The 17,173-nt window shown below is 34.4% G+C and overlaps 1 protein-coding gene and 1 pseudogene across 3 annotated transcripts in view; one reads left to right on the top strand and one right to left on the bottom strand.

Annotated features, from left to right (window-relative positions):
* The window catches only part of SESTD1 (SEC14 and spectrin domain containing 1), a 135,602-nt gene that overhangs the window by 12,518 nt on the left and 105,911 nt on the right, over positions 1-17,173 (top strand). The window lies entirely within an intron of this gene.
* LOC130858754 (GTP-binding nuclear protein Ran-like) lies at positions 2,192-2,862 on the bottom strand (annotated as a pseudogene).

Genomic DNA, 17,173 nt, shown 5'->3' on the forward strand with positions numbered 1-17,173 from the left:
TTGGAGACAGGGCCTTTAAAGAGGTGACTAAGAGGCCTTTAGAGTGGGCCCGAATCCAATCTGGATGATGTCCTTATAAGAAAGAGAAATTTAGGTACACATCTTTGAGGGGTATGCACACTCAGAGGAAAGACCATGTGAGAATGCAGTGAGAAGTCAGCCATCTGCAAACCAAGGAAAGGGGTTTCAAAAGAAACCAAACAAGCTGATACCTTGATTTTGGACTTCTAGCCTCTAGGCTGTGAGAAAATAAATTTCTGTTCTTTAAGCCACCCAGTCTGTGGTATTTTATTATGGCAGCCCTAGCAGACTAATGCAGTGAGTGATCTAGTTTTTTTGCATCCTTGTCAGCATTTGTTTTTTGACTTTTTAATTTTAGCCATTCTGATAGGTATGTAGTGATGTTTCATTGTGGTTTTAGTTTGCATTTACCTGGTGGCTAATGATATTGAATATATTTACATGTGCTTATTCATCATCAGTAGGTCCTCTTTGGTGAAATGTCTGTTCATGTTTTTTGCTCATTTTCTGTTTGGATTGTTTGTTGTTGTTTTACTGTTGAAATTCAAGCATTCTTTCATATATTTTAGATGCTAGTTCTTTGTCAGTTATGTGGTTTGCACGTATTTTTTTCTCACTTTCTAGTTTCTTTTTATTCTCTTAACATAGTCTTTCACAAAGCAAAAGGCTTTAATTTTGATGATTTCAGTTTTTCAGTTTTTTCTTCTATGGATTGTGCTTTTGGTATCAAGTCTAGCCTAGCTCTAGATCCTGAAAATTGACTCCTAAACTTTTAGAAAACTCTTTTTAAATAAAAGTTTTACAGTTTTCTATTTACATTTAAGTCCATGATCCATTTTGAATTAATTTTTGTGTAAGGTTTGATCAAGGTTTATTATTTTTGTCTATGCATATCCAGTTGCTCCAGTACCATTTGTGGGAAAGGCAGTCTTTCTTCACTGAATTGTTTTTGAACCTTTGCCAAAAAACAATTGGGCATTTTTGTGTTGTATTTCCAGGTTCTCTGTTCTGTTGCATTGTGTTTATCCCTATGCCAGTGTCACAGTCTTGATTGCTATAGGTATATAATAAGTCTTGCAATCTGATAGACTGATTCCTCCTGTTTTATTCTTTCTAAAAATTATTTTAGCTATTCTAGTTTCTTTGCCTTTCTATATCAGTTTAGAATAATCTTCTCTATATCTACAAAGAATCTCGATGGGAGGGATTTTGTTAGAAATTGCATGAAACTCATCATCAGTTTGGGGAGAATTGTTATCTTGACTGTATTGAGTCTTCCAATCCCTGAATATGGTATGTTTCTCCATGTTTTATAGATCCTCTTTGATTCCTCTCATCAGCATTTTGTGTTTTCAGCATAGAAGTGTTTATTCATGTTTTGTTAGATTTGTACCTAACTGTTCTATTTTTTGGGGTGATTATAAATGGTTTTGTTTTTCAGTGTTCGCATGTTAATGATAGTATATAGAAATACAGTTGGTTTTTGTGTGTTAATCTTGTATCCTGTATCCTTGCTGAACTCATTTATTCTAGGAATTTTGAATAGATTCCTTGGGATTTCCTTCCTTGATATCATCTACAGAGAGGAGCAGTTTTATTTCTTCCTTTTTGATCTGCATGCCTTTTACTTCTTTTTCTTGTCTTATTGCCATGATTAGAACTTTCAGTGCTATATTGAATAAGATTGGTGAGAGTAGACAGACTTGTTCCTTATCTTAAGGAGGAGCATTCAGTCTTTCACCATAAGTATGTTAGCTGTAAGGTTTTTTTTGTACAAGCTCTTTATCAAGTTGAGTGTGTTTGCCTCTTTTCATATATATATTTTTTATTTGAAATACAACTTTATTCTGATTCTAAACGAAAAGGAATGGGAATGACAGTAACAAACTGAACGTTGTGATGTGACTGCAGCAGTCTTCTGTTTGAAACTCAAGGAGGAAACAACTGGGTTCCAAAACACTTAAATATGCAGGTCCAAAAAATGAAGGTTTTTTTTTTTTTTAACTGCCACATTCACTCTGAAGCCCATTCATCTCCTTTAGCATCCCAAAGATTAAGCCCATGTTCTGCTCAGCTATATAATAAAGTGGCAAACACGCTGCAGCACTGATATCACAGCACAGTTGCCTATAAAACTAGACTTCTGACGCTGGGCTCCAGCTTCGCTTTCTCACAGGTCATCATCTTCATCCGGGAGGGCAGTTGTCTGAGCAACCTCTCGATCGTGCTCGTACTGTGCTGCCAAGGCTGGGTCCATGACCACCTCTGGCGGGGCGAGAGCAGCATGGCCACAAACTCCAGGTTAGGGTCTCCGATCAGTTTTCTAGCAAGCCAGAGGAAGGGCTTTTCAAAGTTGTAGTTACTTTTGGCAGAAATGTCATAGTACTGAAGATTCTTCTTTCGGTGGAAGACAGTTGACTTTGCCTTAACCTTTCTGTCCTTAATATCCACTTTGTTGCGACACAACACGATGGGGATATTCTCACACACTCGTACCAGATCTCTATGCCAGTTGGGCACATTCTTGTAAGTAACTCTCGATGTGACATCAAACATTATAATGGCACACTGAGCTTGGATGTAATAGCCATCTCTCAGTCCGCCAAACTTCTCCTGACCAGCTGTATCCCACACATTGAACTTAATAGGTCCTCTGCTGGTATGGAACACGAGGGGGTGGACCTCAACACCCAAGGTAGCTACAAACTTCTTCTCAAATTCACCAGTCAGATGACGCTTCACAAACGTAGTTTTTCCAGTACCACCATCACCGACCAATACAAGTTTGAACTGAATTTGGGGTTCTCCTTGGGCAGCCATCGTGATGTTACTTCCAGAAGGGTCTCCGCGCTCGTCTTTTTCATAGTTTTTTAAGAGTTTTTTTGTTGTTGTTTTTAAATCATATATGGATGTTGAATTTTGCCAATTGTGTTTTCTGCGACAGTGGATATGATTATGTGATTTTTTGCCTTATCTTGGTAATGTGGTGGATTACATTGATTGATTTTGAGTGTTGAACCAGCTTTGCATTCCTGGAATAAAAATTCCTGGAATTCCCACTTGATTATTATCTTTGTATTACTGAATATTATTTGTTATTATTTCATTAAGGATTATTATGTTTATATTTGTATCTTTCTTTGGCTTTGGTTTTGGTAGTAATACTAGCTTTAGAAAATGAATTGGGAATGGTACCCTCTTCTGTTTCCTGGAATAGATTGTATAGAATTGATTTTAATTCCTCTCTAAACATTTGGTAGATTTCTCCAGTGAAAACTATCTAGGGTCAGAGTTTTTTTGTTTTGTTGTTGTTGTTTTGTCTTCTAAATTATAAACGTATTTTCCTTGATAACCTTTGAAGAGTTATTCATATTATCAGTTTCATATTAGGTGAATTGTGGTAATTTGTATTTTTTGAGGAAGTGGCCCATTTAGTCTGAGTTGTCAAATTAAAGTGTGTAGAGGAGTTCATGGTGCTCCCGTCTCCTTTTGCTGTCTGGGGTCTATGGTGATATCCCTGTTTCATTCCTGATACTGGTAATTTTGTGTTTCTTTCTTTCTTTTTTCCTTTACCCTTTTTTATCCTGCTTTCTTCAGGTTTTTTGCTCTTCTCTTGAGTTGGGAGCTTAGATTATTGATTTGAGATTTATCCTCTTCTAATGAATGCATTTAGTGTAATAATTTTCCCTTCACCACTACTTTGGCTGTGTTCCACATTTTTTGATACATATTATTTTCATTCAGTTCAATGTATTATTTTATTTCCCTTGAGACTTCCAGTTTGACCCCATAGGTTATTTAGAAATGTGTCACTTAGTTTCTAACTGGTTGAAGAGTTTTCCTTTTATCTTTTCATTATTGATTTCTAGGTTGATTACTGTTGTGGTCAGAGAGGATACTCTGTGTGATTTCAGTTATTTTTAATTTGTTGAGGTGTGCTTTATGACCCAGGGTCTACCTTAGTAGTATAGTCTATCTTAGTATATGTTCCCTGGGCTTTTGGAAAGAAATATGTACTCTGATGTTTTTTGGTGGAGTGTTCTGTAAATGTTCCTGCATCCTGTTGGTTGATAACGTTGTTGAGTTCTATATCCTTGCTGATTTCTGTCTAGTTATTCTATCAGTTATTGAGAGAAAGATGTTGAAGTCTCCATCTATGATTGTAGAGTTGTCTGTCTTCAGTTCTTTCAATTTTTGCTTCACATATCTTTGAGTTCTGTCATTTGGTACATTTAGGATTGCTATGTTTTCTTGATGGATTCAGCCTTTTATCATTCTATAATATGCTTCTCTGTTTCTGATAATTTTCTATGCTCCAAAGTCTACTTTATCTGATATTAATGTAGCCATTCCTGCTTTCCTTTGGTTAATGTTTATGATTTATCTTTTTCCATCATTTTACTTTCAGTCTGCCTTTATAGTTACATTTGAAGTGAGTTTCTTATAGACATATAGTTTCTTGCAGACATAATATAGTTGTGTTAGATTTTTTAATTCAGCCTGCTAATATGTCTTTCTTAATGTATTTAGGCTTTTATATTTAATGTAGTTTTAGATTTGTTAGGGCTTAAGTATACCATTTTATTTTTTTGTTTTCTGTTTATCTATTTTTCCTTTCTCTGTTTTGTTTTCTCTCTTTGGGTTACTTGAGCATATTTGAGTTCCATTTTGATTTATCGCTTGTGTTTTGCATATATTTCTTTATATATTGGTTTTGGTGTTTGCTATAGGTATTATATATACTTACTGTAGTCTACTATTATCATTTTACCAGTTTGAATGGGGTATAGAAACCTTACTTTCCTTTACATCCCTGTACTCTCCCCTTTTATTATATAATTGTCCTAAAACATTTACTGTAAACATTCATTTAGAAGCACATCAGACAGTTATAACTTTTCCTTCAACCATCAAACATAATTTAGAAAACTCAAGAGGACAAGGAAAGCCTATTATATCTACCCATATTTTTGCTTACTGTTTTCCTTTTCCTTTCCTGATACTTGAAAGTTCCTTCTTCTATTCTTTTCTTTTTGTTTAGAGAACTTATTTTAGTTATTGTTTTGAGGTTAGTTTGTGGGGGACAAATTAGCTTAGTTTTTTTTTTTTTTTTTTTTGATCTGAAAAGGTCTTGATTTCCCCCTCATGACTAAAGGATATTTTTGCTGGATATAGTATTTGTTTTTTGTTTGTTTGTTTGTTTTTTTAAAGAACTTTTATTGAGATACAGTCAACAGACAATAAACAGCATATATTTAGAGTGTACAATTTGGTGTCCCAGTCTCCCAATTCATTCCCCCCCCAACCCTCCCTGCTTTCCCCACTTGGTGTCCATGTGTTTGTTCTCTACATCTGTGTCTCTTTTTCTGCCTTGCATTTCCTCTTTCATAGTTGTTAGCATTTGCCTTATGTATTGAGGTGCTCCTATACTGGGTGCATATATATTTATAATTGTTATCTCCTCTTCTTGGATGGATCCCTTGATCTTTATGTAATGTCCTTACTTCTCTTGTAACATTTTTTATTTTAAAGTCTATCTGATCTGAGTATTGCTACTCCAGCTTTCTTTTGATTTTTATTTGCATGGAATATCTTTTTCCATCCTCTCACTTTCAGTCTGTATGTGTGCCTAGGTCTGAAGTGGATCTCTTCGAGACAGCATATATATGGGTCTTGTTTTCGTATCCGTTCAGCCAGTCTGTGTCTTCTGGTTGGTGCATTTAGTCCATTTACATTCAAGGTAATTGTCGATATGTATGTTCCTATTACCATTTTCTTAATTGTTTTGTTTTTGTTTTTGTAGGTCCTTTTCTTCTCTTATGTTTCCCGCTTAGAGAAGTTCCTTTAGCATTTGGTGTAGGGCTGGTTTGGTGGTGCTGAATTCTCTTAGCTGTTGCTTGTCTGGAAAGCTTTTGATTTCTCCTTTGAATCTGAATGAGATCCTTGCTGGGTAGAGTATTCTTGGTTGTAGGTTCTTCCCTTTCATCACTTGAAATATATCATGCCACTCCCTTCTGGCTTGCAGAGTTTCTGCTGAGAAATCAGCTGTTAACCTGATGGGAGTTCCCTTGTATGTTATTTGTCGTTTTTCCCTTGTTGCTTTTAGTAATATTTCTCTGTCTTTAATTTTTGTCAGCTTGACTACTATATGTTTTGGCGTGTTTCTCCTTGGGTTTCTCCTGCCTGGGACTCTCTGTGCTTCCTGGACTTAGGTAGCTATTTCCTTTCCCATGTTAGGGAAGTTTTCAACTATAATCTCTTCCAGTATTTTCTCAGGTCCTTTCTCTCTCTCTTCTCCTTCTGGGACCCCTATAATGCGAATGTTGGTGTGTTTAACATTGTCCCAGAGGTATCTTAGGCTGTCTTCAGTTATTTTCATTCTTTTTTCTTTATTCTTTTCCACATCAGTGATTATCACCATTCTGTCTTCCAGGTCACTTATTCGCCCTTCTGCCTCAGTTAATATGCTATTGCTTCCTTCTAGTATATTTGTCATTTCCGTTATTGTGTTGCATATCTCTGTTTGTTTGCTCTTTAATTCTTCGAGGTCTTTGGTAAACTTTTCGATCTTTGCATGCAGTCTTTTTTCAAAGTCCTGGATCATCTTCACTCTCATTATTCTGAATTCTTTTTCTGTAAGGGTACCTATCTCCTCTTCATTTAGTTGTTTTTCTGGGGCTTTATCCTGTCCCTTCATCTGGTACAAAGTCCTCTGCTTTTTCATTTTCTCTATCTTTCTGTGGCTGTAGTTTTCAATTCTGCAAGACGAAATACTGCTGATACTGCTTGATACTGCTGTCTGCCTTCTTGTGCATATAGTATTTGAATAATATTGGGCCACTTCCTTCTGGCCTGTGTGGTTTCTTATGAGAAATCACTGTCATTTGAGTTGTTTTTTTTTTGTGGGAAAGGTTTTGGTTTCTTCTGAATGCCTTCTTTGTCCTTAGTTTTCAGAAGTTTAATTATGATGTGACTTGGTATAGATTTCTTTACGTTTATCCAGTTTAGGGTTCACTCAGCTTCTTGAACCTGTAGGTTTATGTCTCTTGCCATATTTCTTCAAGTACTATTTCAGGTACCCCCTGTCCCTTTTTCTTTTTTCCTGGGACTCCAGGGACAAAAATACTAGATCTTTTGCTATAGTCCAACAGGTTCCTGAGGATCCCTTCATTTATTTCTCAGCCTATTTTCTTTCTGTTACTATGGTTGGGTAATTTCTGCTCTTTTTAGTTCACTGATTCTTTCCTATGTCCTTACCATTCTGTTTTGAGCCCATTAACTGAGGTTTTTTTATTTAGTTATTGTATTTTTCAGTTCTAAAACTTCCATTTGATTCTTCTTTATATCTTCTATTTCTTTGCTGAGATTTTCTATTTCTTTTTTGAGGACTTTTGTTTTTTCATTACTTTTGACCATAATTGCTCATTGAAGCATTTCATCATGGTTGCTTTAAGATCTTTGTCAGATAATTCTAACAGCTTTCCACGTGGCCTCCACAGACACAACAAAGATGGGGGCTCATTATCAGATGAAAGTCTTGAATTCCTCCTTGGCCTTCTATGACACCACTCTGCTGGGTGTAACTTTGTGAGGGTGGAAGTCTAGGCTCCCTGTTCAGCCTTGCTGGCATGGGTGGGGTGAGTCATGGTTTTTTGTGTAGTGTGTATCTAGAGTAGCACTGTTATTGCCTAAAAGTTTTCTGTCTTGCTAGACTGTCCCTACCTGGTCTTTTGGCTAAAGAGAGCAGGCTTTAGTTGGGGCTTTTTTGTCTTTGCCTGTTGGTATTTCCAGGTTGCCAGGTTTTCACCTGCAAGTCTGAGATACACGAGGCAAAAAGAAAACCCAGGGATCTCATCACTGACTTGTTCCTCAGGTCTTGAGGTTCCTAGGCATCTGCCTTCCTCTCTCAACCTTTGACAGACTTCTTATGTTTGTTTTATATGTAATGTCTAGGGCTTTCAGTTGCACTTAGTGGGAGGAATAGGGTAAAGTACCTTTATTCTGTCATCTTGGAAGTGGAACATCCTGTCATTCCTTTTCAAAAACCTCCAATGACTCTCCATTGCCTGTAGATGAATATCTAAGTTTTTATTCTGTCAGAGACCTTTCCAATCTATGCATAATCTTAGCTTTTCTTGCCATTTCCAACTGCTCTGCTTTGTTTCTGTCACACCATCATACTGAATTTTCCCTTCTGTTATAAATAGATTCTGCACTTCTGTTGTCTTTATACCACGGTCTTCACCAGTTTCTTCTTGGGCCTGAGCTGCTCCAATCCTTCATCTCAAGGCTATATAGTTCCCATTACCGTGTAACTTGCAAGCTTTGTTAGGTGTTTGCATCATCAGTTGTTTCAGAGGATTTGAAGCTGGAATTATTGTAAGATGTCAAAATAATGTGTTCTGTGTGATAATAATTACATATTCCTTCTAAAGTAAGAGAATTGTAATTTTAATTGTTAAAATATCTGTGTCACTAACAAATGATTGTAGAGAATCTACTCTGTTAAATAATGGATTTACATGTCAGAATACTGCTAGATAATTTAAAGTTTACATTTAGTTGAGTGACAGTTCTTTCAGAATAAAATGTTGTTAGTGCTAAATGATGCCTTAGTGTTTTAGTCTCTGTTAATAATTTTAAAGACCTGGCCAGTGGTTTGGAATGCTAGCTGCTTATTATGGTCAGCTGGGGAGCTTTGAAACAATTCTTTTGCCTAGGTCCAAACTCTAGAGATTCTGATTCAGTTAGTCTTGAATGGATGTTTTTTAAAAGCTCCCCAAGTGATTCTAATACATAGATGGGTTGAGAACCACTGGTCTAGAGTCAGACTATCAAAAAATATAAGTGAACACCAATGATTTCAGTCACTTTTAAGATTTTATTTTGTGATGCTTCCAGCTGTGCTGCTTTGAACTTTGTCTTTCACTGTTTTTACATTAGCAGGCTTTTAAAAACTATGTTGTACATCCTGCAGTATAAAGCATTATATGAAATATGATCTGGTTTGCAAAGAGAAGACAACGTTTTGTGAAAATATTTCTTTAGGCACTTAAAATTACTAAGTCTAAGATTTTTTTCAAAGATTTATTTTAATTCACTGTTGAGTTTAAAAAAGATGATTGTAGAAACAGTAAGATAATGAGGCATCCTATTATATAGTCCATTAAAAAAATTTTTTTTTTGATGTGGACCCTTTTTACAGTCTTTATTGAATTTGTTACAATATTGCTTCTGTTTTATGTTTTGATTTTATGGCAGTGAGGCATGTGGGATCTCAGCTTCCCAACCAGGGATCGAACCCACACCCCTTGCATTGGAAGGCTAAGTCTTAACCACTGGACCACCAGGGAATTCCTATATACAGTCCATTTAAAGTAGAGTTGTTTGTTAAATTAATAGTATTAATCTGACTTGAGTATTTTTTTGTGAAACGCTAAGATATATAGAAAGAATATAGTATCTTAGCTAGTTGTAAACAAGGGATTTGCTTCTAGAGCAGAGAGATCAGACTTTGGTAGTGATTAGTAAGTATAGTACTCTTGAATGTCAATATTAAAATTTGTGTAGACATTTGACATCTAAGTAGTTAGTATGTTTGGCTAAAAAGATTAACAGGACTTTTTGTTTCAATAATAAAAGCGGTTACAGCTAAGGAAAGAAAGGCAAGTCAAAGGAAGAAAAAGAAAGAAAGAGGTCAGTTAATAGAGAATGTAGAGAAAAAAGTAAGATCAAAGACAAGAATTCAATTAACTTTTTGACAACAAAGCCTTTCCTCTGAGGAAGAAGAAATTAGGTGTTCTAGTTATTCTTTATTTTAGAGACACTTACTCAGTTTGGCTTATTATGTATGACCTCTATAAGCACGATACAGAAAGAATTATAAAATAACACTGACCTTTTCCTACAGTTGGTAGTTTATTAAGTAATAAGTTTATAGTTTCATAGGAACTGACATGACTGAGGGGACTATTGCAAAAGAAATGATACTTTATATTAAGTTAATTAAAAATTTATTTGTTTATTTGGTTGCATCGGGTCTTAGTTGCAGCATGTGGGATATTTCATTGCGGTGCGTGGGCTTCTCTCTAGTTGTGGCACACAGGCTCCACAGCGTGTGGGACCTGGAGTGCGCAGGCTTAGTTGCCCTTGGCATGTGGAATCTTAGTTCCCCCACCAGGGATCAAACCCATGTCCCCTGCATTGGAAGACAGATTCTTAACCACTGGACCACTAGGGAAATCCCTTCAGTTAATTTTAATGAATGAGGGTGACAGAGTTATTGGTTCATTGTCAAATTAGTATTAATACTTGTTAGAGCTGTTGTTTTTCTAAATGTAGTTTATGCTGTAAGTATAATGTTTTATTTAATGTGTATTTTAATGGAATCTAAGAATTTTGAAAGAATTGAATTAATGGTTCTAGGATATCTAAGGAAAAATCAAGGGACGACATTAGTTTTCATTATGCCAGCAATTTTCTAGAGGCTCATTAGTATCATTATACATATAGATTCATTTCAAAATTTATTTACCATGGTTGTATCTTGGTCCTTCAGATAGGAAATAAAAATGCCAACTCCCATGGGTTCTTTTGTCTGGTGAGCAGAGCTAGGGCAAGTCTCTGTACTCCCAAACGCTGAGGGGAAATTTTGAATTTATTCTTTATGCTACTGAAAGTATTCCTGTTGCCATTTTTGGCACATGTCTGATTATCAGTGCTTCTTACAGAAAATAATTACTTTCCTTATTCCTAAAGAAAATAAACCAAATCTTTATGAAAATTTACCACTTAAAATATCTCCAAACTAACTCAGCCATTTGTCTTACATTTATTGAAGTTGTTTCTGTGCTCTAGACACTGTACTTGGCACTTGCAGGGAAGGGGCAGTTGCATAATAGAAAGTAAAATTAGCTCAGCCTTTGACTTTCTAGAGCATATACTTTTAATAGATGCTAAATTTTATACTTGAAAATATAAGTTATGAAAGAAACATGTAGGAAGGGCAAGGCAAACAAAGGTTGGTCACATGCTAGGTCCCCAAAAAAGTCTAAGACAAAGTCACCATCAGAAAGCCATCAGAAAAACCAGGAGGGTGAGGTATCGAAGACATCAATAACAGTAATGATTTTATATATTTGTATGTGATATTTTCTTCATGGAAGCTTTTACGTGTATTGTTATGTGATTATTTAAGGATCCATTTCTTAAGACTAGAAAGTAATTTTATTTATCCCTGTAATGTATATATTGGAGAGAAGGGCAAGTGAACCATTTGTAGTATTTTCCTTTAAACTTCTTTCTGATAGAAGATTATATAATTGGCTTAGTTTTATATGATGAAAAATAAGATTAAGGAGTGGTTAGATTTTTTGTAGAATTGAGTTTGTCAGGAATTACTGTATTTAAAGCACTTGGACCAAAAAGATGATTCTTATACTTAAGTATTATAAAGTAAAACAACTTTTGGTTTTATAGTATTTCATATACATAAGTTTATTTTAGTCCCATTTCATAACTTAAAAGTCTGTGAACAACAAAGTGTGTTAATCAAACTACAGAAAATAAAAAATTGGAGAACTGCATCAGATTGTTTTCCAAAGATGAGTGCAAAAAAATTAAGTCTAGGGTTTCTTCTAACTTATATTAAATACAAGCAAAAGCATATGTCATCTCCTTGTGAAAGGTTTATTAGTCTTAAAATTATATTTTCCCTTTTTTTAGCTTTTATTTTTCAACCTGTAGATTGAGACTTTAACATTTTGTGCCCTTTAGGACCTATTGTATTCTAAGTAATTCAACAAATAAATATGACTTGGTCTCTCTGTCAATGAATCCCCATTCACCTTAGAATGGGAGTTATATTGTGTGATATAATGGAGATAGTATAAGATAAAATAGCACTAAGGAGGGAGAGAATGGTTACTCATCCTCACATAGTGTATTGTCAGGGAAGGTTTCACAGAGAAAGTGAAGCTAAGATAAGGTTTAAAGAATAAATAGGAAATTCTTGGACTGGATATGTAAGGATATTTCAGCATAGATGGCATATTCCAGAGCACAGACACTGCAAGAACATTGCAGGTTCAGAGAACTGAACTTGCTTTCTTCCTGATGAGAAGGGCATGAAGTAGAGAGGCAGGGGCATGATCTGGAGAAGACTTAAGTCTTGTAGAAGGGTTGCTGTGGAGACCACTCAAAACATTTTAAGGTAGAGTAAATAGTGAGGTGGTTAATTTTGCAAGTGTGTGAAAGTGGGAAGTCTGGAGTCAGGAAATCATTCAGAGGTTATACAATAATTGAATCAATAGTGCTGTTGAAGAGAAGAGGATAGAGTCAGCAGGTTATATAGCTATTTGTATAGAGGGTATAGGAAAAGAAAAACCTCTCAGGTTTTTGGCTTTGGTTTTTATAATATGTGTAAATAAATATTTTTTTTCTGAACCATATGAGAGTAATTTGCTAACATTATGGGCCTTTAGCCCTAAATCCTTCAGTTTATACTTTCCAAAAAACAAGGATATTTTCTTATATAACCACAGTATAGTCATTAAAATCGGGAAATCAACATTGATACAACACTATATCACCTTTATTAAAATTTTGCTGAATTTCCTAATGTCCTTTTGAGTATAACCTCTCAACGATTACTGGTGATGTAAATTCTTATCGCCTGGTTTTTCCATAGTAAAATCATGTTTTTCCTTTTTAATTAATAGGTATCTTCTGGGGAGATACTTTGAGACTGTAAATATCCTATTTCTCATAAAATTTTGCCTAATAGGTTTAAAATACAATAATAATTTTTACCTGAATCATTCTGTATCCTTCTGACATGTACCCATAAATCTTTGAGTGTATTCTGGCAACAAGATGTTTCATAGTTCTTTTGTACTTTCCCTACCCAGCCTTGGAATTTGCCATTTTTTCAAGGAGCCCAGATTCTTTTTAGTGGCAGTAGTATTTAGAAATCAAGATCTAGGCACTTGTGCTTATTGCTACTGAGAGGTCATTGATTTTAGGCCCTTGTATTAGTTAGGGTTTTCCAGAGAAGTGGAACCAATAGGAAATATGTATAAGGAGATTTATTGTAAGGAATTGGCTCATGTGATTAGACTGGCAAGTCTAATCTAATGTTTGATGGTCCATCGAATCAGTATTCCAAGGCCATCAGGCAAGAAGAGCTGATGTTGCAGATTAAGTCTGAAGGCACTCTCCTTCAAGAATTCATTCATGTTAGGGGAGGGTCAGTCTCTTTGTTCTATTCAGGCCTTCAGCTGTTTGGATGAGGCCCACCTGTAATATGGAGGGCAAGCTGCTTTACTCTACCAATTAAAATGTTAATCATATCTAAAAACATCCTTGCAGACACATTCAGATTAATGTTTAATCAAACGTCTGATCACTTTGGGCCAGTTGACACATAAAATCAAACGTCTGGGCTCTCTGTGGCTAATTGACAAAATCAACTATCAGAGCCTTCTCAGTGGGTAGAGTTAGGGAACACACACACACGTATCTTTATGTTAAGTGAAAACTATGAGTACATATTATTTGGTTGGCCAAAACGTTCTTTCAGGTTTTTCCATAAGATGTTACGGAAAAACCGGAATGAACGTTTTGGCCAACCCAGTACGTTTCTCCAGCCATCATTATGGGGCTCATTGTAGCCTTCTTCCCCACTTTATGCATTTGTAACTCCCTTCATTGACAGTGAGAACTCTGGCTCCCATTATCCACAGTTTACTTATTTATTTGCTTAACCTTAGAATACACAGAAAGTAATTCAGAGTTGCTAATCTAACACTGTGAAAAACAAAACTAAACATTTATTGGAATTCAGTGTTTATTTAGTTTTTTTTTTTTTTTTAATTAAGGTATAGTTGCTTTACAGTGTTGTGTGTTTGTTTATAGCCTGAGAGTATTTAGTAAAAATACAACGTTCAAAAGTTACTTGGGTTAGCTCTCCCCTTCCTCTTTCCTCTTTAGTGAGTTACGTTTGTTGTTTGAAACGTCATTAGACACATTTCTGTTTGATTTCTCTTTTAGGGTTTTTTTTTTTCCTCTGGTTGTTAATTTTGTTATTTTTGAGTGTATGAAACATTCACGTAGTTCCAAATTTAGAACTATACAGCAAGAGAAATGTTAGTCATCTCTACCATCTCTTCTACTCCTTTTCCAGTCCTCCATCCTTTCCATCCATTCTCCCCTACTTCCCTAGGCAGTTAGTCTAAGTTTTTCTTTTATCTTTTGTTTCTCTTTGCACATGATGAGCATATATATGTATATATTCTTCTTTCCTCTTTTTACTACACAAAAAGTAGCACACTGCAGGCATTCTTTTGTACTTTGCTTTTTCCAGTTATCTGTGTATACTGGATATCTGTATTATTTCATAGGGATCTCCATTCGTTTTTAGAGCTGCATAGTGCTCCATTGTGTGGCTATACCAACTGTTTATTCAACTGTTCTTATATTGGACATTCATGTTATTTCTGATTGTATTTTTTAATAACAAGCAATACTACAATGAATAATCCTGCATAATACGTGTTTTCATATTGTTGAAAGTGTATCTTCCCCCTTATTTTGTATATTTATGTTTTCTCCTTTTGTTATTTTCTGGATTACCTTGTCTGTTTTCTTAATTTAAAAATGTCTAAGATTTTGATTTATGAATTAGATAAATTTTTAGAAATTCTCTACTTCATTAATTTCTTTTTATATCTTTATTGTTTCCATCCTTGTGTTTTCCTTTTTTTATTTTGTTCTTTTTGAATTAGGAATTTATTTTTATTATTGATATAAATGTTCAAGTGTATAGATTTTCCTCTTCAGTGCATTAAATATATCATTTTTAGAGAATCTGTAATTTTGGTTCATACTTTCCTGTGTCACTCAAACTGTTTAATAGTAGACAATTTCAAAATTTTGGAGTAGAATGCCCTTTTGTTTTTTGATTGTGTTAATAATGTCTAGTATTATTAGACTTGTGATCAGCCTTTGCATTATTTCTACTTCATGAAATATACTACTGCTTTGTTTAAGACCTGCATACGATCTCCCCCCACCCCTTTTTTTTTTGATCAATATTCAGGTCCACTTGAGGAGGAGTTTTTATTATCAGGGTATAAAGTTTGATATATAAGACTTACCTTTTTGTGTTATGTAAGTTGTTTATATTCTCAGTTAAGTTCATGAGTGTGTGTTAGTCTTACATATTACTAAAGTTGTTTTTCTGAGTCTTTTTGCATCCCTTGTAGTTTCTGCCCCTAAAGGTAGTTGCTGTGGTATTTGGTGCATAAGTATTCTTAATTATTATATATTCATTGTGTAATATGCCTGTTAACATTAAATGTTGTTTCTCTTTGTCATGTTTAATGCTTTTTTGACTTGAATTCTTCAGTATCAGGATCACTAGTCCTGCTTTTTTTTTTTCTTTTTTTTTTACTGTTTCTATTTGCTTTGATATGCTTTTACCGCTTTAATTTTTAGTCTTTTTGATTTACCTTGTTTTAGGTTATCTTTTTTTTTTAATTGAGGTGTGGTTGATATACAATATTATATAAGTTTCAGGAGTACAAAATAGTGGTTCACAATTTTTAAAGGTTATATTCCATTTATAGTTATAAAATATTGGCTATATTACTTGTATTGTATAATATATCCTTGTAGCTTATTTAAGGATAAGTTTGTACCTCTTAATTTCCTGCCCCTATCTTGCCCCTCCCTTCTTAGTTTATCTCTTTTATACAGCACTTAATTAGGTCTTTTCTTATGAGTGGTATTAAAATATTTTCTGTTAATGACTGATCTCAGTTTTGTCATTTTATGTTATATATATACTACTGTGTGCATTATGTTATATTTTTCTTTGTTTCTTTGTGCTTTCTTTGCACTTCCATTTTAAAAATTTCTTTGGATACTGTGGATTTATTGTTTTTTGTTTTTATTATAGTAGCTACTTGTATGCTTATGTCTTTTAAAAATACCCTCTTTCTTGTTTTCTTGTTTAATTTTCTACTATCCTTTATTTTAGTTTTTAATGGTGTGCTTTGATTCTTACCTGTTGCTATCTCAGCAATCAATGAGTTTATTCTGTGTTCCTCTTTTTCTCTCTTCTTCCATGTTTTTAGTTGAATTATATCTACTTTGTCTTCAAACTTAACTGCAACTTTGTTTTGCTCTTAGTTCTACAGTTAAATGTGTTAAGTCCTCACCATCAGTCTTTTGCTGAAGTTTCCCAGTCATCTACTGGTAGATATAGCTCAATTTTTAGTAGATTTCTTAAGAGCTTGTGGGCACAACTTTCCATGAGTTCTTGCATATTTAAAGTTGTTTTTCTATAGCCTTGATACTGGAAGGACAGCTTGGTTTGCACTTTCTTTCCCTGCTTACAATGTGGCCTTGCTTTTTATGTTGTTTTTGAGAAATCTCATGCCAGTCTTAATTATCTTGCTCTTATAAGTTATTTGATCCTTTTGCTCAGAATTCCTGGTTTTATTTTCCTTTTTATTTTTAAAGTCTAATAGTTTCATTGAGGTATGTCTTAGAGTTTATTGTAGCAGGTCAATTTTCTCTTCTACCTACTGAAATCTTTTAATATGTATAATTGGGCCTTTTGTTTCTGAAAAGCTTTATTTGGATTGTAGTTTTAAATATTCTAATGTTTTGTTTTTCTTGTATGGGGGCTCTAGTTACACATAATTATATCTTCTTTTGTCTTCCATTTCAAAAACTTTCTATTTTTACTGCATTATCTCATTTTCATCCTTTTGGTTCTTTTACTGTTTTCTTCAATGCCTTTTATTAAATTTTTATTTGAATTTATTCTCGAGCACCTTGTAATTTGCTTTTCAATTCTGATAGAATTTTATCTTTCTCATTCACCTCTTTTTTTCATTTCTGTTAGCTTTTGTTCATTCAGTTTTTTGGTTTTAAATCTGTGATCCAGAGTATTTTTTTGCATTCCAAATTCGTATTTCAGGAGATGCAGTTGAATTTGGAATGTTTATTAATGTTTTCTGCTTTGTTATTGATTTGGGGGAATATTTTTCATCAGTGTAACTGTTCTGGTTTATTTTTGTAGTAGTTGTATATAGATGAAGATTGCTCATGCCTCTGCATTTCTCTAAGCAAGGCTGATGTTTCA

Source organism: Hippopotamus amphibius, chromosome 8, assembly GCF_030028045.1.
Source record: "Hippopotamus amphibius kiboko isolate mHipAmp2 chromosome 8, mHipAmp2.hap2, whole genome shotgun sequence".
Lineage (NCBI taxonomy): Eukaryota > Metazoa > Chordata > Mammalia > Artiodactyla > Hippopotamidae > Hippopotamus > Hippopotamus amphibius.